Here is a 27,501-nt window from a genome sequence, read left to right as displayed (position 1 = left end):
GAATAAATATCACCTTTAGTAGTTTGTGCCTAATAAGAGTTTGTGCGTAACAATTTAATACCAAAAAAATGATTTTGGTACTTCTTCAATTCCTGGAGGAGGTATGGCAAGCAGAAACATTTGATCACATATGTATCAACAGTCAACTATAGTTAAGCTTTTACAGTACTTTGATTTGATTCTTCTTCTAGATAAATAAATAATCCATGTGCAGGCGGAGGTTAAAATATCCATATAAATATTTCCAATAAAAACAAAGTTAAAAATCACGAGGCAGGAATCTGTGCTTTAAAACATACACAAGCCCTGGAGCATCCATTCTAAAGTTGATGCCTCCTCTGCTTAGCCTGCATGGGATCCTGCAACCAGAGCAGACGCCCTTCTTTCAGGCATCACCAGTCTTCTTCACAGGCTCAGGTGCTGCCACTCCTCCTGGCCTTATACAAGAGCATGCTTCAGGCCACTCCAGCGATCCCAAAAATGCTCAGTTATGGTGGTTCCCATCAAGCAACAGCTTTACGCTCCTCCCAAGGGCTCTCCTCCCAGCTGCCTGCCCTCCTTCCCTCAGCACACCGATGGCTCCCAATCCTGCCATCTCCATGAGCTTTTCCCCTTTAACCTCCAACTCTTCTTCTGTTTCTTTCTTCTGTCTCTCTGTTCTGCTTTTTCCTTCTTTTTCTCCTCTTTTTATTTTCCTGTCTGTCTGCCATGCAGGCTTCTTTATACCACCTGACTGGATGCAGATGAGACCCTATGCTCTCTCTGAGGTGTGAATACGGCACCCGTTATAAGCCTGCACGGTCTTGGGACTTGATTATTTATTTTAAAATCCTGCACAATGCCACAGACCTCTTATCACACATCTTCTAACTCTGCTGCCCATCTAGGACGGGTTGAAACCTAAGTAATCAATGTAGACCTCAGTGTTAATGTTTGCAGTGCACTATGCAAACATTTGGTATGGGATTCGTAAAAGCAGCGTTAATATTTTTGATGCACCATCTATTGGAATTAGATTAGATTAGATTATTTATAAAAGCACATTTAAAACAACAGAGGTTTACCAAAGTGTAGTACAAAAATGCATTAAAATAAACACAATACAAAAAATCACATGCAAAAGCAGATTAATAAAACAACCAATTGTAACATCCACCACAATCCCATCATACTCAATGAAAGACAAAAGAAAACAAGTAGGTCTTAAGCCGACTTTTAAAAACCTTGATCGAGGATGAAGACCTGATGTGCAGAGGTAAGTCATTCCAAAGCCTAGGAGCAACAACTGAAAAAGCTCGGTCTCCCCTAGACTTCAGCCGAGATCTTGGCACTACAAGGAGCAGTCGTCCAGATGTCCTCAGTGCTCTTGGTGGCACATAGGGGTGAAGGAGGTCACAGATATATTTTGGAGCGAGACCATGCAAGGCTTTTAAAACAAGCAACAAGATTTTAAAATCAATGCGACACCTCACCGGTAGCCAGTGGAGAGAGGCTAAAATAGGGGAGATGTGATCCCTTTTTCTCGACCCAATCAAAAATCTAGCTGCCGCCTTCTGAACCAGCTGAAGGCGCGACAGAGCAGATTTTGGCAGACCCACATATAAGGAATTACAGTAATCTAGGCGAGATGTAATAAAGGTATGAATGACTGTTTCCAAGTCCTTCTGTGATAGAAAGGATTTTAGTTTAGAAATTTGCCTCAGTTGGTAAAAACTGGACTTTACTACCATGGAGATTTGTTTTTCAAAACTTAGTGATGACTCAAAGATGATACCTAGGTTTCTGACATCATTATGAATCACTGCTACCAAAGGTCCTAACTGCATGCCAATTTCAACTGCAGATGTGGTAGGACCAAAAATAATGACTTCTGTTTTATTTTAACACATATGGTAAACTGAATTATCCATTTAGGGCAACAAAGTTTATCTTCACCATGTCGTTAACAGCACATACACAGGGCAAAAAAAAAACAAAAAACAAAACACATTCCAAAATTACACTATGTGGCAGATTCATTGAAGGGAGCGTTTACTGTATTTAGCATTTCAGACAAAGTCTACAGGCATGGGCATCCAGAAGATACTAGTGAGAGGAAATTCACTGTACTAGGTTCACAGAACACCCTTCTCTAGTGGCAGTCTTTTACTACACTCTGTTCATTTTGACAGTTGTTCCTTTTCTCGTATGCAGTAGTAACTTCTAAAAGCTTTGTTTCTGCCACTTTTCCCATCAACAGTTGACTTATCATTCACAGATCTTCCTATGGCTCATTATTTAAATGACACCCACCATTGTTTATAGTCCAGGTCATGGCGGTGGATAAATAAAGCATGCTGGTTTTTTTCTTGTTCATTATGGAAGTAATTCTTACCACTTTCATTGGCCTCACTGTTTTATTTAAACCAGAACAAGCAACTCATCTAAAAGTGTGGGCTTAATCCACAATTATGGAAAAATAATTCCTCTGAATTTAATGACAAGGGAATTTCACAAAGCTTGTACCATTGCACTCTCACTTCTTTTAATTTGATCACTAGCCTCTTATAAAAATTAATTAAAATCATACCATGTGCATGCCTTAAATTAAATATATTTGTTCCTACTTCATAGACTGTAAGTGTACTGTATTGATGAAGTATGATCTACTACATCCAAATCCATATTGATTGATAGACTTATGCTGATATGTGTTGCTAAATGCTTTTTATTAATTCGTTCCCTTGACCTACCTGTGATATATGTTAACGTTATTGGCCTATAAATACTTGGATCAGTGTGATTACATTTGTGTATATATGGAACATTTACTGTATTCCATTCCTTTGAATTTTCATAAGTCAGTAACTTCTTAGATAAATGTTTTCTAGTCCTTGCAATTTATTTGACTTCAGCTTTTTTGGCTTCAGCTTTTTGTATTTTATGTTTTTGTTAATTTTGAATCATTATTTTTCATGTATGTTATTTCTAATTGGTTTAATTTGTAACTCTATAATCATGTTCAGTCTCTTTAAATGTTCTTCTGTTCTGTGTTCTTTGTGGGCAATCCTGACATCACTGCTCCTGAAGCCTCACTCAGGCTATACAGGTTTAGCTGAGGCTCAGGGGCAGGAGGCCATGCACTCTTTGTCTGAATTTACTGGTTTTTAATTATTTGTTCTGCTCTGTTCTTGGATTATTCTTTTATCTTTCATATTGTTTGCCAAGGATTGCCTCTTTAAGCAGATCTTTTGTGTCTCTTAATGCTCGGCTCAGCCATTTTCTGTATTTTGTAATTTTTGCAAATAAGTCCTTGGTTTATAAAGATTCCTGTTTGATCATTTCAGTACAAGGTGAGAGTTTACAGTTACCTGTCCTCTGGTGAAGATTTTTATTTGTAATTCAAGTTATTTTGCCAGCTCTCATTTTTTGGTAGCATTGGGAGTTGAGGTTTAAGTTATCCTCACAAGTATTTTGCCTTGGTGAAAACTCCATGTCATAAAACCTAGTAGCCTTTATTACTCTGCAGTTTCGTGGCATACCACTTTGATAAAAGATAAAAGCTTTTGTGTTTTTATTATCTTTATATTACCAATTTGAGAAGCTAAGAAAAAACCATTTAGGAACTTTCAAACACAGTTTGCTTTATTACATGAAAGGTTTCTTTGCTGTCTTGAATGTGGTTTCACTGGGTCACTACTTTCAAAAACATTCTCTCCTCTTTGTCTAAAATAGAGTGAAATTTTATCTTTAGTTTCATTTGAAATTGGTTTTGGCCTCATAACCTTATAATCTGTATGGTTGTTAGAAAAGTACTAAGAAATGTATCTGCATATTGCAACTGGTATCAATACTTACCAAAAGTTGAGCTTGGAATGAGGAGGATAGATTTGAAGTTTCTGAGAGTTCCTAAAGAAGTGCAAGGAGAAACTGGATAATACAGTGTCACCAACCCAAACATTCTATCTACAAAAGACAGGCACCAGTTTTCAATAGGATGCTGATCCATTTCAAAGCACATTCTTCTACATACCAACACCTAATCATGGCAGGCCTATTTAGAGATGGCAATTAAAATAAACCCCATGTTATGGACATGGGTGGATTGCTGTCTTGTAGACGTCGGGAAACTGAGCAAGCTCTTCATATAGGCTGAAGTGAAGTGACAGTAGGACTCATGACAAGCTTCTCTAAACCATTCTCAATAAATAAGAGACTTGGATTGCATCCATGAAATTATATTATTTTAGTTACAAGTACCGTATATACTCACGTATAAGTTGAGTCTTGAAACCCAAAAAATCGATCATAAAGTCAGACCCCGACTTATACGGCCGTTCAAAAATGGAACACTTACATTTTTTTTTTTACATCTTCTTGTTTCCTCCAATCTCGCACCAGTTTCTCAGACACATCAAATTTTGTTGCAGCAGCACAGTTAGCAATTTCTTTCAACACTTCAATGACTTTTTAATTTAAAACCAGCTTCATATTTTCTTCTGATCGAGTGCTCCATCGTAGATAAGGGGTGCTCTTACAATAAAGGTGTATGAGGGTGTGAGATACAAAAAACACACAACAGTACAATCGTCTCTTCGGAATAGTTTGGGTATTACTGCGTGGTCACGTAGGCACAATACATAGAAAAAAAAGGCAGTGTGGTCCATGGTTACTCTCTTAGGTGGGCGTTAGCATATCAATCTCTTGGACCAATAGTGTGAGTTTTCCGTATTCGACTTATACAATCAACATTATAAAATACCGGAAATTATACGGTAAAATCAAGCCCCAAATTATCCGCAGGAGAACTTAAACACTAGTATATACGGTAATTTCTGGGTTTTAATAACTGCACATACTCTACTTAGCAAAAGTAATACTGAATGCTGAAAAATATAGCAAAACTCAGTCTTTAGGCTTCCACTGATTAAACTCTAATTAGTTCAGCGTTTCTTAACCTTTAAGTATTTGCGACCCGAGTTTTCATAACAGTTGTAATCGTGCCCCCTAACGTTTTTTTGAAACCCTAATAAAATTTATTCCTAGATTTTTTGCTGCCAATACACCGCTACAAGTTTAAAATTTCCCTACGAATAGCGAAATTACGCCACATACGGCAACATTCGCGCCCCCTTTTTTGTTACTTTAGAACAGCTGAATTAGTTTAAAAGTACTGACTTTGGAGAATTCCTAATTTAAAAGATAGTAATTAAATATTTAGAAACATACTGCAACTACAGCATGGTGTCAGTAGTATTTAAATAAATCAAACATGACAATTTTGGCTAAATAATATTTTTAGATTAAAGGTTATTTAATTTGTACATACTCTTTGATGTACAGTATAGAGTTTGTGCTCCTCTTACATTTAAGTTAAACACCAGCACTGCTCTCATTATGGTCTTGACAGTCACATTTGGACACACAGCAATTTGTTGAGTACAAGAGTTTAACTTATGCTTTACATTTTTTGTGTTCTTTACATCTAACCCATCCATCTGTTTGCTGAGAAGTATTCACCTTTGTTGTGAACAATTCTTGAATAATTTTCCTTGCCATAACCTCTGGAAATTCTACAGTACTACCTTATTAAATGTTTTTTACTGAATTTCTTCTTATAATTATTGTTATTAGAATTCTGATTTTCTCTTCAAAGTATTATGTCTGTTTTCTTACTGACCATTTGTTAATTTGACATATCCTATTGTGGGTAGCCATACTTAAAAGTTATGGATAGGAGCGTATGTACCTGATGCAGAAAATGAAAGGGTAAAGTATTGGATATGCAAAGTTTAGATTAGATTAAATCAGAGCTGCTGTTGCAGGCAGTCGCTCCTGGTAGTGCCAGAAGTTGTATATAATAAGTTTTGTTCACATTTCATAATCAATTATAGTTCCTATTTAATTAATTAATAAATGTTATAAGGAGATATCCTGCTTAATAACAGAGAAAATATTGCAAGGGAATATTTCATAAAGAAGGTTTTATTTATGCGTTATGAGTGTTAGAACTTAACAGTAAGTGAAAATGTGTCAAAAACTGTTTCATTACATTACACAAAAGTGTTTTATGCATGTCTGTCTAAAAATGACAGCATGCTAACAACATATGTAGCCTGTTAACTGTCATGCCTTCAAATACAGTACTCCAGTGGATGCATACTGTATGTGCCTCATAAAGCAGATGGTTGTCCTTTCATACATAAGTGGTTGCTGCAGTCTGCACATGCACATGTCTAATGTTCCTTGAAAACATCCATGTGTATTGCTTGCCTCACATGTGCAGACAGAGCTGACAGAAAAAAAAACGAAGAGTGTGTGGATGTCAAAATTATGTTGTTTCATCTACACTCAAGACTGTGGGTCCTTGTATGGGAAAGATGTGAATTCACTCAGTGGATATGGCAAATGTGTGAACTGGCCCAGTGGATATGTTCAGGTAGTTTTTCACTACAGTTAATTATAGTCATTCAGTGTGACTTGTACTGTATGGGTAAAATATACAGCCAAGGCCTGCTTCACAGCGATGGGTGATTTACTAACCGCAATGTTTTGTACAGTATGTTACCATGAACTCATGCAACCATGAACATGCCTGCAGTTACCAGGCCTTCAGCTGTATGTCTAACTGGAAAATATCCTGCCTATAATCCCACTGAATTCATCTCTCATTGTTCATCTTTATAGTATACGTTATTGTTATTTAACTCATGATTGGCAGTCCAGAAGTCAGTTATGAGTACAAGCTCAATAGATGTGGTTACCTGAGCACTCAACTTTTGAGTTTTCTTAGTAAAGTTTTTTTGCATGGCTGGTGACAGTGTCTCTAAGTGGTTATGTGGTGCCTTGCTCAAGGTAACTTAGACAGCCTTTCATTCAAAATAATACCAAAATGGGCAACATTTGTCACCTTTAATTATCATTGATGGCATCTATTCTGAATCCAGATTTAAAACAATCTAATGTGTAGCTTAAATGCTGAACTTCTGTGCCTATTTAAATGAGAATTTCTCAAGGGTACTAAAATTAATATGTACTGAATGCTTACTTTGCAAAGCAGCAAGTCACTTAAATTCCCCAAGGCACATTTAAGTTTTTTGTGCAGAAGATTGTTCAGTTTAAGCTTGATGTAATTTCATTGAGCAATGATTGATAATTAACATCCCTAGTAAGTGGAGTAGAAAGCTGATTGTTAAAAAAAACACATTAATACTTTTAGAGGAAGATTTGATTGTACGGGTTATAATATTGTTTGTTGTGTAACACATAATTGTGATCCATGACATGCAAGTGTTTACATTAACAAATCATAAAAAATAAGACCTACAAATGATATACCTTCAAGGAATACTCCCCACAAAAATAATATTTTTTATGTGTTTGTCTAAAGTAATAGCCAAGAAAAAAATTAACTTCATGCTTTCATGGACAAAGTTACTGACCAATGGGGACCAATACTGAACAAAGAACAAAACAATATCAAAACATCTATGAAAAAAAATTCAGATTAGTCATATTGCATAATCCATATGTCAGATATTCAGCAGTATCTTCACAATGCCTTAAACACAGGCATTTTTGGTACAGTATTGTTACATAAATCACTTCCAGAAAATCTTGGTGATTGAGTTGCATGATCAAGATTTAGAATTTGGAATCTACACAAAGTTTATACAGGCTATGATATATAAAGAGCAGGCTATATAGAAGAACAGAACCCATAAGACATGGAAAACGGAGCTGTCAAGATAGGGGAGAGAAAGCCTCAGAACTGATTTGAACCAAAGTAGAATAGAGTGCGCTCATTGTATACCAGCAAGTAGAGATTGTCACCTAAAATCTAGGAGTTAGCAGCTCATGATCTCTAACTAGAGCTCCGTTTATGAAGTGTGACAGATAGAGGGCGCTATCGTCCTCTTGAACCCTCTGACTTGACTCCAGACACCAGGTAAAAGTCCAAATATTATTTTTATTTGAACAATAATGTGCACAAAGCACCCTCCACTCCACAATATTCATAAATCACCAATAATCAATCAATACAATCCTCCACACTCCCAGACACGTTGCCACCCTTCCACCCAGCTCAGCTAGACGTCTGGGATTTCCCATAGTCCTTTTATAGTCCTTGACCGGAAGTGTTTTGCCCTCTCTGCCCATGTGACCTGGAACACTTCCGGGTCAGATAAAAACTCTTCTTCTTCACCCCGGAAGCACGTCATTCTTCCTGTCGCTATGACTATGATGTACTTCCGGGTTATAGGGCACATAATAGTCTCTGGGCCTTCCAGCAGCGTCCCCTGGAGGTTCCCATGGTATCCAGCAGGGCTGTGATGAAAAACTCCACTGTCCATGATGCCCTGCTGGAACTCTGGGCACCTCTATGTTGCAGGCAGGGCTCCACCTGGCGGCCTGGGGGTATTGGCCGGGATAAAAGGGCGGCCATGTCCCACAGAAGGGAATGTTAATGTAACAAGGACACAGTTGAGGATAGGCTCTTCTAAAATCACCCTTTATTCTTACCTCTTTGGCAGAATTCACTGCAGGAAGACCTTCATTTCTTCCATTGTATGTCACAGTGGGGATGTCTTTGTCCTTATGTACAGCGAAATAACTAGATGGAGTGACGCTTAATAACTGTTACTTTAAATGGTGTTATTACTGAGGACTGAAATATTAAGACTGATCTCTAATACAGATAATGACTACAGTATTGGATTTAAGTGATTGCTTATTGTTAGATTTGGTGTGCTTCTATTTAATAAAGCAGCAATAGCTAAGTGTGTGTGAGAGTAGAAGCAGGAGAGTAAGACCCAGAATTGAAGGTGTGATGCAGTTACTTGCAGTGGAGCAAGCCTCTTAAAATGAAATCATCCCAGATACAGCATATGTAAGTTGCCCTAAAAAACTTTTGAAACCTGCCTATTATTTTCTCGCAAAACCTTTTTCCTGGGAAATGAAGGAATCATTGACAGTATGCACCTAAAACCACAGGCTGAATGCAAAAATACGCTACAGTTATCTTTCTTAAGAACATATTTTAATCAGAATTAATGTAATCTTCCATTGTCAGACATTAATAAATGCTCTAATACTATGTGCAATGCAAATGAAAAGCAAAGCAAATATACTGTATAAATAAGATAAGAGACCCATCTTTACTCAGTATGCTTTTCATTTAGGTCTTAAAGCAAGCAGGATCACCAAAAAAGAGGTCATAGTTCAGGTACAAAGTATACTAAACCTTCATCTTGGCTTGTAATGTTATTTTGAACAACTGCATATTCCTTTAATTTTAATCGAAAAACTAGGAGGCCCCGCAGATGCCGAACAGTAAATCCAACTAACTGACATAAATGCCATCTAAAACTTAGCTTCTGGTAAAACAATTATCACCTTATTAATTCCTGTTATTTCTGTTGTATTTCTTACTTAATGTTATTTATTGAAGGTAATTTAATTGCTTTATTATGCATTATTTAACAAAGTAGACATTTTTTCTTTTTTACTAAAGCTATTTATTTTTTTGCAAGTACCAACTTCAATGTTTTACTGTGTAAATAAAGCTTATTTTTGCAAAGCAATTATTTCTACTGTACATTCATCTCTCTAACTTTTATGAGGTCATATTCACAGGGGTATACTGAGTTTGGAGCAGTCAGTTGAATTACCTTTCCAAAAATACTTGTGTAGTTAAGCAGAAAAATATAACCTACAAAGTAGTGAAATGTTGTGTGAAAGTGGACAAGGAGTGGGTTCTGCTTGCTATGGTGTCGGACCTCAAAACACAATATCACAAATCATGCACAAGCTATTTAAACTGCCAATGCTCTAAATGATTTAGAACAGAGCTGCATTGTTCATAGCCCAATTGGTATATATGGCCTATAGTTAAGGAAAATAAAGTAAACTTCAATGTATCAGGCAAAAATATCCGTATATGAATCTATTAATGGAAAACAATATAGGTCTTTCCTGGTGTGGCCTCTTTGTGTGTTATAGAGAAAGGATAGCGCACGGTGAAAGATCATATGTCGTAAGGGGAATGAAAAGCAGGGTAGATAGAGAAAGAGGTTCCTACATTAAGGTCACTCATATGGCTGGTCAGGACATACAGTAGATTCTTTGCACAAATACTCATGCATTTGCTTAAAATAGATAATTATAGGTTGACCTACACAGCTAAAGCAGAAGGAAATGAAGAGAATGATTTACCTAGATTTGGTTAGAAAATAAATATTTATGTGCTAAAGTTGTATTCATTTTTACATGTGTCGCATTTCGGGACAGTATTCACTATGTTTTTTTTTTCTTTTTCCTTTGTATTTTATTTTATTTATTTATTTGCAAGATTGATCTGTCCTGAATTCCTGCTATGGAAAAACTCATTCCTGTATGGACTCACTTCTAGAACCAAGGATAATGCCACAAATAGGGCTTTGAGGCCTTTGATAGATAGATAGATAGATAGATAGATAGATAGATAGATAGATAGATAGATAGATAGATAGATAGATAGATAGATAGATAGATAGATAGATAGATAGATAGATAGATAGATACTTTATTAATCCCAATGGGAAATTCACATTCTTCAGCTGCAGCATACTGATACAATAAATAATATTAAATTAAAGAATGATAATAATGCAGGTGAAAAACAGACAATAACTATGTATAATGTTAAATATTAACGTTTACCCCCCCGGATGGAATTAAAGAGTCGGATAGTTTGGGGGAGGAACGATCTCCTCAATCTGTCTGTGGAGCAGGACAGTGACAGCAATCTGTCGCTGAAGCTGCTCTTCTGTCTGGAGATGATACTGTTTAGTGGATGCAGTGGATTCTCCATAATTGATAGGAGCCTGCTGAGCGCCCTTCGCTCTGCCACAGATGTTAAACTGTACAGCTCCATGCCAACAATAGAGCCTGCCTTCCTCACCAGTTTGTCCAGGCGTGAGGCGTCTTTCCTCTTAATGCTGCCTCCCCAGCACACCACTGCGTAGAAGAGGGCGCTCGCCACAACTGTTTGATAGAACATCTGCAGCATCTTATTGCAGATGTTGAAGGACGCCAGCCTTCTAAGGTAGTATAACCGGCTCTGTCCTTTCTTGCACAGAGCATCAGTATTGGCAGTCCAGTCTAATTTATCATCCAGCTGCACTCCCAGATATTTATAGGTCTGCACCATCTGCACACGGTCACCTTTGATGATCACGGGGTCTGTGAGGGGTCTGGGCCTCCTAAAATCCACCACCAGCTCCTAGGTTTTGCTGGTGTTCAGGTGTAGGTTGTTTGAGTCGCACCATTTAACAAAGTCCTTTATTAGGTCTCTATACTCCTCCTCCAGCCCATTCCTGATACAGCCCACGATAGCAGTGTCATCAGCGAACTTTTGCACTTTGATTATATTATGTTAGTTTGATTTATTTCCATATATACCATTAAAATAGACATAATAAAATGTGTAATACAAAATTAGGCAGATTATTTGAAAAAAAAAATTGTCAATAGAGCAAACAGCAGAATCTTACCACTGTTTTACTGTGCCTGCTATCCTTGCTTGTATATATTGTGATGAAGAACGAGTGTACTGCATTCCTGGATGACCAGCTTGGACACCAAGCAAGTAAAATTAGATGACATTTATTAACAGAAAATATTCAAGGAAACACCAAATGTGATTATTCTCTCTAAGCTACTTACTTGTTTGATCAGATTAGTCACCTCCATTTCTGCTCTTGTGAAGAAAAGCCTCCAACATCTGTTGTTGTTCTTTGGCAGCTGTAGTGAGCAGAGTTTTGAAACCCATCCAGAAAGACAAAACTTGTAGAATGGGCTGGAAAATGGAGGAAATTTTAAGGGACTATTCAAATGAATCATAAACAAAACTAGGAAGTGCAAAATGCTGGGCAAAAAAATAAGGTAAAAGCAGACCAAAGTTTCTGGCTCCCTGTGCTTCCCCTATATAGTGAATTGCGAGCAATAGTTTGTTTTTTGCAGTTTAGTCCAATATACAGGCACTATAAGAACATGCTGCCATCTTATACAGTGATGTCTTGATAACACCACAAGTTGCTTTGAGAAATAGGGTTTTCTAAGCAGAATAAGTCCCAGAAATGATGCAAAATGTCCACTAGAGGTGGGAAAGGACTGTGAAAACCCAGCTAGTCATATAAAGGGCAAACATAGAATCTTTATAAATAGAAACATTTATTATTACAGAAATGCTCTGTGGCACAAAATAAGCTCTGAGGAGCACTAAGACAAAAGAGTTGCCTGAAAAGAGAAAGACAGTCTAGTTTAAAACAAGTCCTAACACCCAAATTCAATGAATAGTCAAAAAACAAAGCCACTGAGGTCAAAAAGTTCAGTAAATGCCCAAAAGCACAAAGTAACTCAGAACTCAATAATGCCAGTTCATTCAGTTAACCACAAAGCACTTTGGGTTTTCCTCAGCCTTTACAGAGCTGTGATGGGGAGGTGGCCTCATCTCTTGGGGGAGCACCCACAAAATGGATGGCATAAAGAAAAAGATACTGAGATATAAAGAAACTAAACGATTAGCACTATTAACATAAAAAATGGACAAAACGAACATAAAAGAGACATTTGAATCCCAGCCAGAGGGGAACCCTTGCTAAGTGTGGGAATGGCAAGAGCAGGAATATAGGACCATAACCCTGCCAGTGTACTAAATTAAACACCTTAGATATAGTTAGTCGAAAATCAAGACTTTTTTGCACTCTGAATTCCTGTTTTCCATCAATTTCTCATGGACAAGGAGAAGGAGCTTTGGTGGATAACAAGTTAATGTACACTGGTTTTTATCTGTGAAAGCATGAAAGGTGGAATGAATCTTAAAAGAAGTTGAAAAAGCTAACTTGAGAAAATGAGGCCAATACATTTTGCAGTAATATATTGATTAATATACCTTGGAATCAATTTACTATTTGGAACCCTCAGATGGATATCTTGTGTAATTTTGAATTTACTCTGAACTTTGAGCTCCTCATTCCCTGACTGAAGAACATAATAATCCCAGTACAAATTCACTTCTAGAATTGTGAGAGATAACCCTGGTTATCTTGTGAGGATCTCTTGCTGAAGGGACCTCTATGTATTATGCTCCATTGCTGGTCAGCTAACTCATGAGAAAAGCGCTATATAAATGCAAAGAATTATTATTATTATTATTATTACTTCTTCAGGCATTGTATATGCAAACAAGGAAAATCAATTCACAAAATATCAGCACCCACAGGAAAATTGATAATGTGAACAGAGTGATAATAAATCACATACAAAAATAAAAAATGAAAAACAAGTTCCAGACATCATGCACATGATAATATAAATTAGATGATTTAGATCTTTCTATTATAAATAAAAATCCTGCAGAGAAACAGTAGGGTGTCGAGACTGTGATCTTTATGTTAAGATCACGGAAGACACTTAAAAGACCCGCGAGACTAAAGAGACTAGCCATGGAGCGTCTCGCGGGAACTTTAAACGTGAGACTTTGTGCCAAGAGATTGACCCAGGACCGTCTCGCAATGACGTAGAACATGAGATTCTTGCAAGACACACCCTTACTTACAACCAAATAAGAGCACGGGCAGCAACATACTCAGTCGTGTTTTGGCTTTAAGCACACACAGATCCAGGGCTCTAAGCGCATATAAAGCGTATGAGGACAATTCGTTATAGATTAAACGTAGACAATTAAGCGAAGAAGAAAGCAGCGTGGAGAAAAGAGACTCAAAAGCGTTGGAGAGACAAAAAAGAAAAAGAATAATCTAGGTGCGAATTCAGAAAATAAGGAAATTAATTATCAGCCTAGAACAAGTGAAATTGAAAAAAAAGCACGTCCAATCCGGACATTAGCTCTATACACATGCAGAGCAGGTTAGAGATTATGAAAGCAGTGGAATTCGAAAGGCTCAAAAAAAAAAAACGTTGGCGCGATACACATGTGGAGAAAGTTAAAGAATATGAAAGTTGGAAAATTAGAAAGTATAAAAAAAAGAAAGTAAAGATCGCAGTAGCACAAATAAATGGAAATTATTACTCGAAAAATGGAAAATAATCACCACGGACTAGATGTCATTGAAAAAAAAACAGGATAAAGCGAGGTCAGAAATAGAAGATAAAGAGTAGAAAACAAAGTAAAACATCATAAAGAGGTTAAAAAACAAGGGGGCCAAACACATGCAGAGCAGGTTAGAGATAATGAGAACAGTGGAATTCAAAAGACTCAAAAAAACGTAGGCATGAAACACATGCAGAGCAAGATACAGAATATGAAAGCAGAAAAAAACGAAAGTGTCAAAACAAAGATAGTAAACATCACATTAGCGCAAACAAAGAGAAATTATTACTCAGAGAAATAACAAAAAGGCAAATAGAGATCGAATATATGGACATAGGTGAAATGTCAGAAGTATGTAAATATTGTAAGGCTTTGAAGTTTAAGTCAAGAGAATTTCAAAAACGGAGTTTACCTCACATGCATTTATTGGTTAATTTGCAAGAAAAAATTATTAACTGCTGATGATGTAGATCATTTGTGTGTGCTGAAATGCCAAACAGAGAAACCTGTCCTGAATTATTGTACAAAGTCATTAAACGCATGTATCACTGACCTCATTAAAAAGATTCAGCACATTGGGACTCGAAAGATTCCAAATATTGTTTTTATAGAAGTTCAGAAATAAAAGTGAAACTAATGAAATAGCAACAATTCAAAGAAAAAAAAATCTTAAAAGTGTGTATCTGGAAAAACAAAAACGGGGGTTGGCGAGCGAAGCCCCCCTAGTTATATAAATTTATGGTCCTCCTAACAGTATAAAGTTGGGGCACTTTTAGCTCCTAAACCCAAAGGTCAAATTCCTAAGGGTCGCAGATTCACCTTTTTATTGAGGTAATTCTGAATTGTTCTTGGGGCCCATGATACATTCCACAATCATTTTTCATGAATTATGTTTTGAATGAATGAAGATTTTAGCTTTGAAATGTTTTTGAATTCTGTAAGCTTCTTCAAACTCCAGTCCTGCTGTTACACATTGAAAGTGCATTTTAAAAAGTCTCTTCCTATGCATAGAAGGGTCAGAGGACTTCCCTTGTGTTTTCTTTATATTTTTCACCAGACTTCTTATTTTAAATACTTAATTAAAATAGTCCTCTATAAGGTTCATTGAAACTCTGCTCAAATTGACCTGTGAAGAGCTGCAGAGCAAGGTCAAACTCATTGCAATTCCATGAGCAATCTGTTCGATTGATGACATATGTGTCCCAATTAAGGAGTCAACATCACAGCTCTTCTGTGCAGTCATGTGCTGTATTGTTCCTGAAAGGCATTACACTTCCAGTGGTGCAGAGAATTTACTTTGTTTTTTTGGCTTGCTCAGAAATGTGTATTTTTGTTTTCCCTTGTTTTTTTTAAAGTATACCTAACATTATCTGCTAGCTTGTCCTTTCAAACACACAGAACTTTCTTTAATATTGCAGTGCTATAGCACAACTAGTAAGGATACAGACTCACATTTAAAAAAATATAAATCATGAAGTGCTGTAAAAGATACCTAAATAATTTAATTATTAATTAAATTCATACTCATTAATAACAGGATTGATTCTTATTTGATATAAAAAATCAAGGCAGATACATATAGAAAGGATCATTTAGTGGTTGTCTGGGGAAATTTATATAGGACTCCCTAAAAAAGTGATTATGGCTGCCACTTTCTTATATCATGTGCTAACTAGTGGTGATTGGTGAAATTTGTCAGTATTTTCCACTGCAAATTTGCTGGGTTCGCTGGAGACCTTTCTCATTTAATTTTTCCCTGAAAATTTGGGTGATCTTTTTTTCCCCCAGTGTCTTATGATGTTTTGCAAGGCCAGTATAGAATCACAGAGCTGCAGTAGCCAGAGTTGGATGGGGATGTCACTACCCAATCTGTGCTACCTGCATGATTTGCCTTGTGCATGCGCAGAATTTTCAGGCATGTATATTATACGAGTATTTCTCCTCATGCTTTTAGCTACTTCCCTATCTGCTTCATGCATGCACGAATAATATATGGTGCATAAATTTGTGCATAATGTTACTACTCATTTGATAGTCTAACCATTCTAGTTTGGCTAAAGTGAGCAGTTCTTCTAAGAACTGGAAACTACTTAAAACATCAATGCAATGAGGAAAAATGTCTTGAGTTGTCAGTGGCAAGCACCACACTGTGCTACAATATATGCAGTATACAGGAGAATCCCATTGTGTTTGCTTCATATTTTTCACTTATTATTTTAAATACTGTATATAGTATACAGTGATACCCGCTATATCGCGGTTCAGCTATTGTGCCCCTGCTACATCGCGGATTTATTAATACTACTATTAATACTAGGGGGCTCTGCCCCCTGCTTGCTTCTCTCGCCCACCCCCGGGTTTGGTTTACTGGATAAACAATTTAAAGACATTGTTATTTTCATGGGAATTGTTACATATGCATTATTTTCATTTTTACTTTAAAACTTTTGTAAAAACAATATTTGTCCTTTATTTCCTGCCCCGGGCATGGTTAAATCTCCATCTCGCGGCACTTATTACACTGCTCGCATTGTGAAGGGGGTTCTGAACGCACACTAAAGAGATGCGATCGGTTCAGCTGGTGTCTTGCTGCTGCCGCTGGCCAGCTGTATGTTGTACTTGTCCACGCTTTGCGTCAATCACTTAAAAGCTTGTACAGCAGCTGTCCTTTTGCCACTTCGCGTCTCTGCCGCTTGCTTTGTGAAGGTGGGGAGCTGAACGTATGCTAAGCAGAAGTGGACTTTGTGCTGCTTTTGCCAAGGTGCCTGTTCTGAAGGGGGGGGGGGTGAGGGCTGAACGCACGCTAAGGAGAGGTGCTCGGATCATCTGCTGGGTTTCTGCAGCTGCTGCTGGCAAGCTGCGTGTTCTGCTTATCGTTGTTTTAAGTGCTGGAGCACCGGAAGTTTGTCTGCCAAAAGCATTCCAACAACTGCTAGGTTAGATGTCAATTAACTTGTTTTAAATTGTTTGTAAGCAGGGCATGTCGTCAAAATGTCTGTCCGAGATGATCTGGTCTTGATCGCTTCACTCAAAACTCCCCCACCACTCCCCGGAGGTGCGCTACACTCCTGCCACTTCGCATTGTGAAGGGTGGGGTGGGGGGGGGGGGAGCTGAATGCACGCTAAGGAGAAGTGGACTTTGTGCTGCTTCTGCCAAGACGCTTGTTCTGCTTGTCGCTCTGCCTGTCAATCATTTAAAAGCCTGTACAGCAGCTGTTCTTACTGTTCTGTCTCACTGCCTTGTCTTGCGTGACGTTAAAATGTTTTATAATAGAAAGAGATTACTCATATCCTTAGCCCGACATCCACATATCATATGTGTTTACAAAGTGTGTTTTAATAAGTTTACATGTGTTTAAAGGGTGTGGGAGGGTTATTTTAAGGCTTAAACTATAAAAAAAATGTTTATTTATATGGTCTTTCTATATTGCGGATTTTCACCTATTGCTGATGGGTCTGGAACGTAAGTTCCGCGGTAAGCGAGGGATCACTGTATGTGGTTTCTATTTTTTTATTCATTTTCTGTTCAAAACCATTTCATTTTGAATTTGTTTAATCTTAGTCACAATATGTTAAATAAAGAACAAGTTATACTAGATGAACTACTATAGCTTTGAACTTGCACTGAGTTCTCGAAAGTATTGAGACAAATGGTAACCCAAACTAAACGTGTATCTTCACGATTTTCATTTCAACAGTGGAATGTTGCTGACTAAAGCTATTGATTCCATACTGAACAACATTGTGACATTCATTAACCTTACCTTAAATGATAGACATTCCTAAAAATATTATCCATATTTAAGTGTTTTAACATAAAATGTAAATAGTTTTATAGTAATGGACACTTTACTACAAAGAGACACCACCACATTTCTACAGGTATATTTATGAGTGCACTGAAGTACTGTACACTGTATATATTTATGCAGGTGTAACAGGGTATCTTCCTATTTTAGTGCCATTTATTTTATGGAGAACAAGGAAAAACTGTCTTGTATTTTGCATATTAGACATATTATAGTCATAACTTACATTATATTTCATATTATATTAGATTAGATTTATGCAATAATGTATGAGAAATTACATGACAAGCAAAAGAAAGAATGGCCAGTTAAAGTAACCAAAAAACAAAGACTTTCTATAGGCATTTGAATTTAGATGAAATGAACACATTTTTGTTGACCTCATTTCTTCTCTCTTTTTCTTTCTTCATCATATAAAGTCCCTTCTGAATCATGAATCACCAAATTACTGACTGAAATTAGTCAAATGATTTATTTTCTGTGAGTTTTTTTTAATGAAATGTTTATTAAAGATATTTTAAAAATAGAGCATTGCCAGAAAACATTTAGGCATGAGCATGTTTTGGTTTAAATATAAAAATGTAAATGTAAATATCCATCCATCCATCCATCCATTTTCCAACCCGCTGAATCCGAACACAGGGTCACGGGGGTCTGCTGGAGCCAATCCCAGCCAACACAGGGCACAAGGCAGAGAACCAATCCTGGGCAGGGTGCCAACCCACCGCAGGACACACACAAACACACCCACACACCAAGCACACACTAGGGCCAATTTAGGATTGCCAATCCACCTAACCTGCATGTCTTTGGACTGTGGGAGGAAACCGGAGCGCCCGGAGGAAACGCACGCAGACACGGCGAGAACATGCAAACTCCACGCAGGGTGGACCCGGGAAGCGAACCCGGGTCTCCTAACTGCGAGGCAGCAGCGCTACCACTGCACCACCGTGCCGCCCAAATGTAAATATTAGTTTGCTAAATAAAAACAAAAGAAGAATAAAAACAATAACCCACCCCCATTCCATCCCTGTAAGTGCAGCAAAATTGATATCCAGTATGTGCTATAATGACATCCAGTTCTGAGAGGTCAAGTAGTAACAGTGTATAAAAGAAGAATTTCCAAAGGTTCAAGAATAAAGAATCAGTCTTCTTCAGTGAGAACCTGGGACCAATTTAGCAGCTGTAGTTCTGAAAGAAAATCTTTTCTGAAAGAGGGAGTTGACAAAAAGTGTGGGAGGTGATAGGTACGAGAAGAAAAATAAATGTTCATGGCCATAATTAAGGAAAGAGAAATAAAAATAAGTGACCTGCATAGAAATGTGAAAGGACAAGACAGTGTCCAGTCTAGCTCTCCCCTCTTTAAGGTGAGATGTGCCAAGCTCCCTGTACACCCATTTCCTTAAATATAAATGGCTCCTCTAACATTGCTGTATCTTTGAGTGCCATTCTTAAAAATAAAATTTCTTCATTTAGAATTCCTGATTATCAACCCAAGCAATTTCAAGTTGGGTGAGCTTTATAAAGCTTTAGACAATCTAGATTATGGAGGAACTGTTACAGACCTGCTACACATGCTTTTTTCATGAGCATATTCATCGGTTTGTGCAGTCACACAGTTGGTAATTGAACAATCACGACACAGATGGATTTGCTGACCCTCAAACTGGAGATTTTGCTCACAGCACAGCTGGACATGGTGTTTTTTTTTATCTGTAGGACTGTAGAGCTCCTTGCGTCTTTCAATCATGGGAGAGAAGTCTTACAGCCAAGGAAAGGTGGCTATAGATTCTTTGTCAGCTTTTTGAGATCACCACAAAACAAACATTGATTCTACTATTTTTGTCCTCTAATTTATATAATCTAGAGGAGAGATTTGCCATTTGCTTCCCATGTTTGAATCCATGCCTTCTGTTGGCCCACCAATTTCAACAAAACTCAAAATAATTAGTTATATATTTTTTGTTAATCTTTTACTTCAGAAATATTGTGCTGAATTATGGTGAGATTTTGAAAGAAGCTTCTTATGACCACAATTTGGTCCTTCATAAATCTTTTTAAATCCTAACAAAAGGCAGCCATGTAGGACTGGCCAGCATCTTCATCCTATGTACATTGGGATTTCGTCACCTGATTGGTGAAATTGCCTCAGGACCTTCTGTTTGAAGGTTTGGTTGGTTGCTTTGGAATCTGCTTTAGGAGATCATATTAGAAGAAAAAGATTAGCATCCCCTGGTAGCCAATCACATGTTTATTTTCTGCCTAGGTCACATGACTTCTCTGCTGGGCACAATGGTGAGAAGATGCCTAGGTCTTTGAATGATTTGATTAATTCTTGCTGGGGACTAAGTGGACAGACTAGTTAAACAAATGTTAGGAGACAATGATTTGATTAATTCTTGCTGGGGACTAAGTGGACAGACTAGTTAAACAAATGTTAGGAGACTTTGCCTCTTTCTGTGTTCTTGTAAAAGCATTCCTCGTATGAAATGGACGATGTTAAAACTGTCATCTATATATGTGCATACAAAGATATTTATAGTATAAATAGTATCATTAGAAGATTAATAAATGCATTATATATGCAATCATTATGTAACAGAGCTGACAGGTTACATCAGCCTGGGGATGAGTCACCACCAGTATGAGTTAGCCTTCCATCTTGTTAATGAGCAGCTTCAGAACCAACTGCTTGAGATCCTGTAAAATCAATAAGCTTGCAACGTAACAAATGAATTCCATCTAGTGCAGCAACAGTGGAAGGGTTCTTTAACACTGTAATCCTTGAAGCCTGTGAAAATATTCATGAAGCCGGGCCACCTTAATTTTACTCGTACCTCCTCATCACTCGGTTAATTGTGCACCAATAGCGCCCTTGTTTTGCAAATGTGTCAATTGGCCGCATGCACGTAGCCTGCTATCCCATCCCCCACTGAGGCAGCTGAAGTCAGACACAAAATACTCACAACTGAAGTCTCTTTATCTGGGAGTGAGGTGTCTGGAATTGTATAGGAAAATGATATATCGTTATTTGGAATACATACATTTCGTGTGTGTTCTGTATCTACAGCGATCTGTGTAAATGTAGGATGAGAAATGTTGAACACATAATTAAAGCAGAGATTTTTTTCATATGTTATACTAATAATAACAAACTGTTGATGTCATTAATTTAATAACAATTGTGCAGGAAACACAATTGTATTCACTGTTGATGGTTTCAACTCCATTCTTTTCTGGCCTATTGTTTTGCCTGCTGTACTAAAATTCTGCTTGCTTAGGCTACTACTTGCAAGGATGCTTAACATACTGCGGCCATGTCCAGCAAGCAGAGGGAAAGATGCCTTATGGCTTCACCACCAACCCAATATATCCTTTTCATTTTCCATGGTGTGATTACGCTTTATGACTGTAAATAGGTCTAAGATTGTCAGTTTTGTTCATTTGGAAGACCAACAAAAGTTCCCATTTCACTTAACGGTAAGACAAATAGCTTATCTTTATGCAATACTGTACATTGCAAAGCTGTGCAAGAAAGCTGATAATGCTCATATTTAAAATATTCTTTTAAATATTCTAAAGTAATATGTGCACATTCATTTTAGACTTTTTCTGGTGCTGACTGCTTTGGCTAACAATACTTCTTACACATTTTTTTTCATCATTTTTTAATTTACTGAGATCATCGTGTCATGCAAAGTAAAACAGGGTCAGTGAGAACATTTTGGTGTCAGGTTCAGGTCAGGTTTGGACTTCAGATGTGCTGGCTCCAGTCGGGCAGGGTCAGGTCACAGGGATATACTGTATAACCACAAAACAGCACAGTGCTCAGTATCTTTGTCATACCATCTGACAAAGCAAAGTCACCTGACAACAAATCACTCAAAACCCCAGCAGATGTGTCTTTATCTGTGGCCACATGGAAATGAAGACCACCCCATCATTTTGAAGAGTTTGTGCATCATTGCAAGGAGCTGGAAATATATGTTGTGGTCAGAATCTTCAAAGTGATTGGCCTGGGGATGAGTCCCCTTAGCTATGAGAAGTTTCAAAACCAGCCGAAGGGGAGCCTAGGAAAATGGCAAGCCAGCAAAGTTGTAAATGAATTCCATCTTTGTGTGGCAACAATGAGAGGTCCTTTTAAGGATAGCGAGCTGCCCAAAGGAATGATACAAAGAGCAGAGAATCCATATAGGCACTCAGAGCTGGTGCTACAATAACACACAAGAACAGAATACATTTGTGTATGAAATAGCATAAAAATGACTGTAAAAATATGAAAGGACAAGCACTTTAAAATGGAAAGTATAAAAATATCAAAATTAAGTATCAAGTATATAACACAGGTTGCTGTTGTATTAATTCTGGGCATTGTACTTGAATCGTGCATTCGTGTAGATAACTCAATATGTCAAATAGGAATTCAATTTGGTTGACCTAGATCCTCAAGAATATGGTTTTCTTATTCATTATGCAATCAAGACATAGCTAGCAACATTTTGGACTCATTATAATTTGCTAATACATCATATAGGAAGAAAAGAACAACTTAAACAAGTTTCCCAAGAGATTTAAAGAGTAAAACTACTGAAAATGATAACTTTAGCAGTGCTCACAGAGGATGACAGAATTATTTGATAGCATTTCCAATTTTAAACAAAAATGCAGTCCAGTTTGTGTTTGTCATTTGTGGTGTTATTGAAATAACTGGCATCCAGCAGAGATCTATATATAGAATTTGATGTTATCAGCACAATCACAGAACTGACAATCCTAAGGGCTATGTAAGAGTACTGGAAAGAACCTTGAAATTTATAATAAGACAGAGGTAGGAGCTAAAGGCTTAGAAAAAGATAGTTTGTGTCTGAAAAGGGAGCACAGCTCCAGGTCTACCAAGTCCCTATCCATAATTCTTCAAAAATGGCTGAAGTGTGTTGAAGTCAATAGTGAGCAAAGTAGCAACATGTTCAACAGTAAGAAAATAACAGTTTAAATTAGAGCTGAAAAAATTATGTAATAAAATGAGGGTGATATACTTAATTAGCCCAAAGGTCTTCTACCTACCAAGAAGAAAATGGACATTCTGCTGTCAGTTACTTTGTAGTGCATGTACTGTGAGTTACAATGGCAGACGAGGAGGGAAGGATATACAGTGTATATATGCCAGGATTAATATTCAGTATCTACAAATGTAACATAAAAAACTGCTCTCGGACAGAGTTTTCAAGGTTGCTTGGAGAACCTGTTATATGTGTCAGCTTTAAAGGAGAGAAAGTATTCTAAGGTGATTTCTTCTCTAGCTAGTGTGATCCATCAGGCTAACAAGCTGCCTACAGTATGTGATACATCTAAAAAAATGTTAAAAATTCAGATTATATGCATTTTATGAAAGCATTGAATTCAAAGGTAAAAGCAAAACATAAGTATGATAAAGTAAAAATGTAAGATGAAGAGCACCCTGGCAACAACTCACCAACAAAATGTAAACTATTAGTTTCAAAATACCTTAAATCTTTTGTTTTACACCTTTTCCTTCTAAATTAAAAACACTGTTTCAATCCTTACCTACCAGCTTTAAATACAGCATTTTTTCATAGCCATAATGAGCATTTATTACATGTATATAAAAAAACAAACAAACCAAAATAAACAAACTACACTTTATAGATTTAGGTACACTTAATCCATTTCTGAAATTAGAATTTCTCTTCCAAAATCCACTTCCACAAAGGTATCAAATTCAGTGAAAAAACGCCATGCAAAATCAGTTGCATTTTCTTTTTGGCATAAGTAATTTTGCATGCTTAGAATATTATGCAAAGTATATTTTGAGCTGAAAAATGGCAGTCTCATATGAAATTGAGACTGTATCAAGTATTTTGCTTTCAATCAGTATTTTTTTTCTATTTTCTTATTCATTCAAAATAGCCAGGAATATATATTTGGAATGTTAGAAAAATGCCCTTTTATGGGCCAGAAGAGAGTGAGTTGTTGTTTAAATGTTTTTTACAATATGCAAGATCGGGTTGGTCCATCCATTGCCTTGACCAAGTAACATGTCAACAAGCAGAGAAAGAATACACAGCCATACATTATTAATGAAAAAAAAAGCATGTGGCAGTGTTTTCTTAAGAACACAAAGGCAGAAAACTACGAGGAAATACAGCAATTGAGGGGCTCTTCTCTTCATATGTAGCACTGGGGTACAACATGTCTCTAGAAGTCCATTTCCTACACTCTCATTTAGATTTTTTCCTTGAGAACATTAGAGCAGTCTCTGGGACATGGGACATCACTCGAATGGACAGGCATTAGAGTGGAAAGTGGAGCGAGTCTATGTTAGCAGATATCTGTTGGTCTTTTCACTCAGAAACATCTTTAGGGGATTATTAAAAAAAAATTCCAAGTGACTTCTGTTTGCAAGTAATAATTAATTTTAAAATGATTATTATCATTTTAATGTTTTTAGGTCTAAATAATTAATTTACAATATTAATTTAAAAATATATGGCATTTTTCTCTAAGATAATAGATATAATAGAGAAATTCTGTTTCCCAATTTGGATTCAGCACCCTTAAGTCTATAGAGAAAAATGTTTCACATGTGTAATTTAAAATTTAATTATTATTACTGTTGTAATTTATTTCCACGTCACAATCAGAGTTTTGTCACATGATCACGTTCATTAACTTTCTGAAGTCCCACAACGTCACCTAATAAACTCCCTCTGTGGACACAACATCTGAGCAGTTTTTAGCAGTAATTATTTTTTTATTCAAGTAGACCCTAGTGGTCAGATTGTTATTTTGGTTATAACTTGTTTCTGGCTTTGACCTTTACTTTTGTTTTATCCCTTGGCATTAGTCACTTGGTTCTTTGACTCATCATTACTTATTTCCACTATATCCTTTGCCTTCTTTTTCATCTTCTGGGGCCTCTTGCATAACGCCGTGTGTAGAATTCACACTAAAACATGGCGTAAGGACAAAAGCGGAAATTTTCGTACGCACAAAAAATCCAGATGCATAAATCTGTGCATTCGCCAACTTCCACGTTCTTCCACTCCATAAATCCCAGTCAGCATGAAAAGTAATGCACGTGCACGCACCTGCTGCCACTCCCCAAACTCCTCTCAGAATTATGCCTCTTTGAATATGCAAATCAATATAAATAGCCCTTAAGCTCAGCATTCTGTGAAAAGGCAATGGCAAAAGCACGGGGGGAATTGAAGAATTTCAGCGAATACCAAGTGGAGGCAAGGAAAAACATACTATATGTTGGTTTAAGCAATGGTATAAACAACAATCAAGGTTGATCGAGTGACATAAAGTGTCGGAGAAACAAGAAAGCTCAATTTCACAAACTTGCACAGTGCCCGAAGTAAATAAGAAGTTCTCAGATATCAAAGTTGCAGTGAAAAGATGAGTCGTAGACCACCGTCTGAGTGTTATATGAAAGCTTATTAGGGTACAGAGAAAAGAAAAAAAATAGGGACACAGTGAGAAAAAAGCTCGAAATGTCAACTTTAATCTCGAAATTTCCACTTTAATCACGTAGTTTATTTTGTCATTAAAGTAGAACATCATAAACTTCATCTTAAAATCGTTTAATTTACTAGTTTCTCAAATCCCATCGTAACTAAGGTAGCACGTTAAATGCTTTGTTTTGTATTTGATCTTCTATGTGCTCTATGTGTGTGAATCACTATGTGCTTCTTAAACGGGCTTTCTCTTCCTCCGACAGGACACAGAATCCATTACATTCATGATATTACAGCACTCTGAATAATTTAAATATTGAGATGTATGCTTGATATTATTTTCTTGATGATAGGAATTAAAGTATGTATTAAACATGGGAACACGGTGGTGCAGTGATTGTTCATGCCTCACGCAAGATGCTTGCTGCGCCTTTTGCAACCTTCAGTGAAATAATTTATTGCAGCAGTACTGTCTCTTTCAAACGTACTAACCCCCAGATCCTGTCCTTCCTTTTCTTTCTCCAAATACCCAATCACCACACAATCAGCTCTATAATAGATTTTAAGCCATCTGTAAGCTTAGAACGCCAATTCTTGAAAACTTTTAAGGAACATTGAAATATCTGTGTAGTATATGTTTAATTATTCTATCCATCTATCCTTCCAGTGTTGCGCCAGCACCAGCAAGAATACAGCGCGAGGCAGGAACAATCCCTGAATGTGCATCAGCTCCTCATTAGCACTGCGACACCGTGTCCTCAAATGTTTAATTATTAACAATATAGATTACTTAATTGAAGTTAAAGTTTTAGCTGTATAATATAATAAACATATTTTGCTGCATTTCATCTTAAAAATTTTATTGTCATAATATGTAAATACGTGCCTTATAAAGTGGCTCAGGTTGTGCAATATTATAACTGTATCACAAGTTTACAGTGAGGTGATTGTACTTATAAGTACAAACAGTTCTACAAGGAGCACTTGATGGACTGATTGAGTGCATTTAGAGTTCTTGGGATGAAACCATTTCTGAACCGCGAGGTCAGTACAGAAAAGGCTCTAAATCATTTGTTGTATGAGAGCGGTTCAAATAGACAGCATGGCTGAGGCAGTGTGTGCTAGATGCTGTATACTGATAATTCTCTTTCCAATCAGGTGCTGTAGAGCTGTGATTCCACACTCAGATACAGTGATATAAATACTCCAAGAGGTGCAGTGAGAGTAATATGGAAAACGATGATCCGCTGTAGCAACCCCTAATGGGAGCAGCTGACAGAAAAAGAAGAAAGTGCAGTGAAAGCAACAACGCTAAAACAACTATGGTATTTGGAATAGTTTGGCCATTCCATGGACCATTATGTTGTTACAGGTTAATTACGATCAGATGCCTTAAACTAATGAACGATATGCAATTAATTTCCATGTACAGTATATGATAAAGCCGCGTCAGGGATGTGGATCTAAAAAAGAAAGGGAAACCACGCTGGAACAAAAGCACTGCTTTGACGCTGGGTGCTGCCAGTTTGCAAAACTGAGTGGAGAACCTGCGTACGCCAGGGTTTGAACTACCGTGAAAATGTGTGTGTCTTTACACCAAGTTTTGGTTTTATACATTGCGATTTAAGCATGGGAACAGAGAGTATGCAACATTTTTGTGTGTACGTACGTACGTAGGGCGGAGTGGTGGCTCTGAGGCTAAGGATCTGCGCTGGTATCCCGAAGGTTGCCGATTCGAATCCCCGTCACTGCCAAAAGAGATCCTACTCTGCTGGGCCCTTGAGCAAGGCCCTTAACCTGTAATTGCTCCAGGGGCGCTGTACAATGGCTGACCCTGCGCTCTGACCCCAAGGGGTATGCGAAAAAACTAACAAATACTGTTGTAAGTCGCTCTGGATAAGAGCGTCTGCTAAATGATGTAAATGTAAATGTACCGTTTATACATGAGGCTTCTGGTCACTTTGCTCACAATAATCCTCAGGCACGATATGTGTCCTAATACAATCGTGGATTAAGCACTTAATTGTGAGAGAAGGACATATGGAGTCCAAAAAGAAGAACAGAAGGACAATAAAGTCAAAACTGGAATCAAAAGCAATTAGATTTGGCTTATTTTAAATTGTGTTAAATAATATACTAT

Source organism: Erpetoichthys calabaricus, chromosome 7 (genome assembly GCF_900747795.2).
Source record: "Erpetoichthys calabaricus chromosome 7, fErpCal1.3, whole genome shotgun sequence".
Classification (NCBI taxonomy): Eukaryota; Metazoa; Chordata; class Cladistia; order Polypteriformes; family Polypteridae; genus Erpetoichthys; species Erpetoichthys calabaricus.
This window is presented reverse-complemented; position numbering follows the sequence as displayed.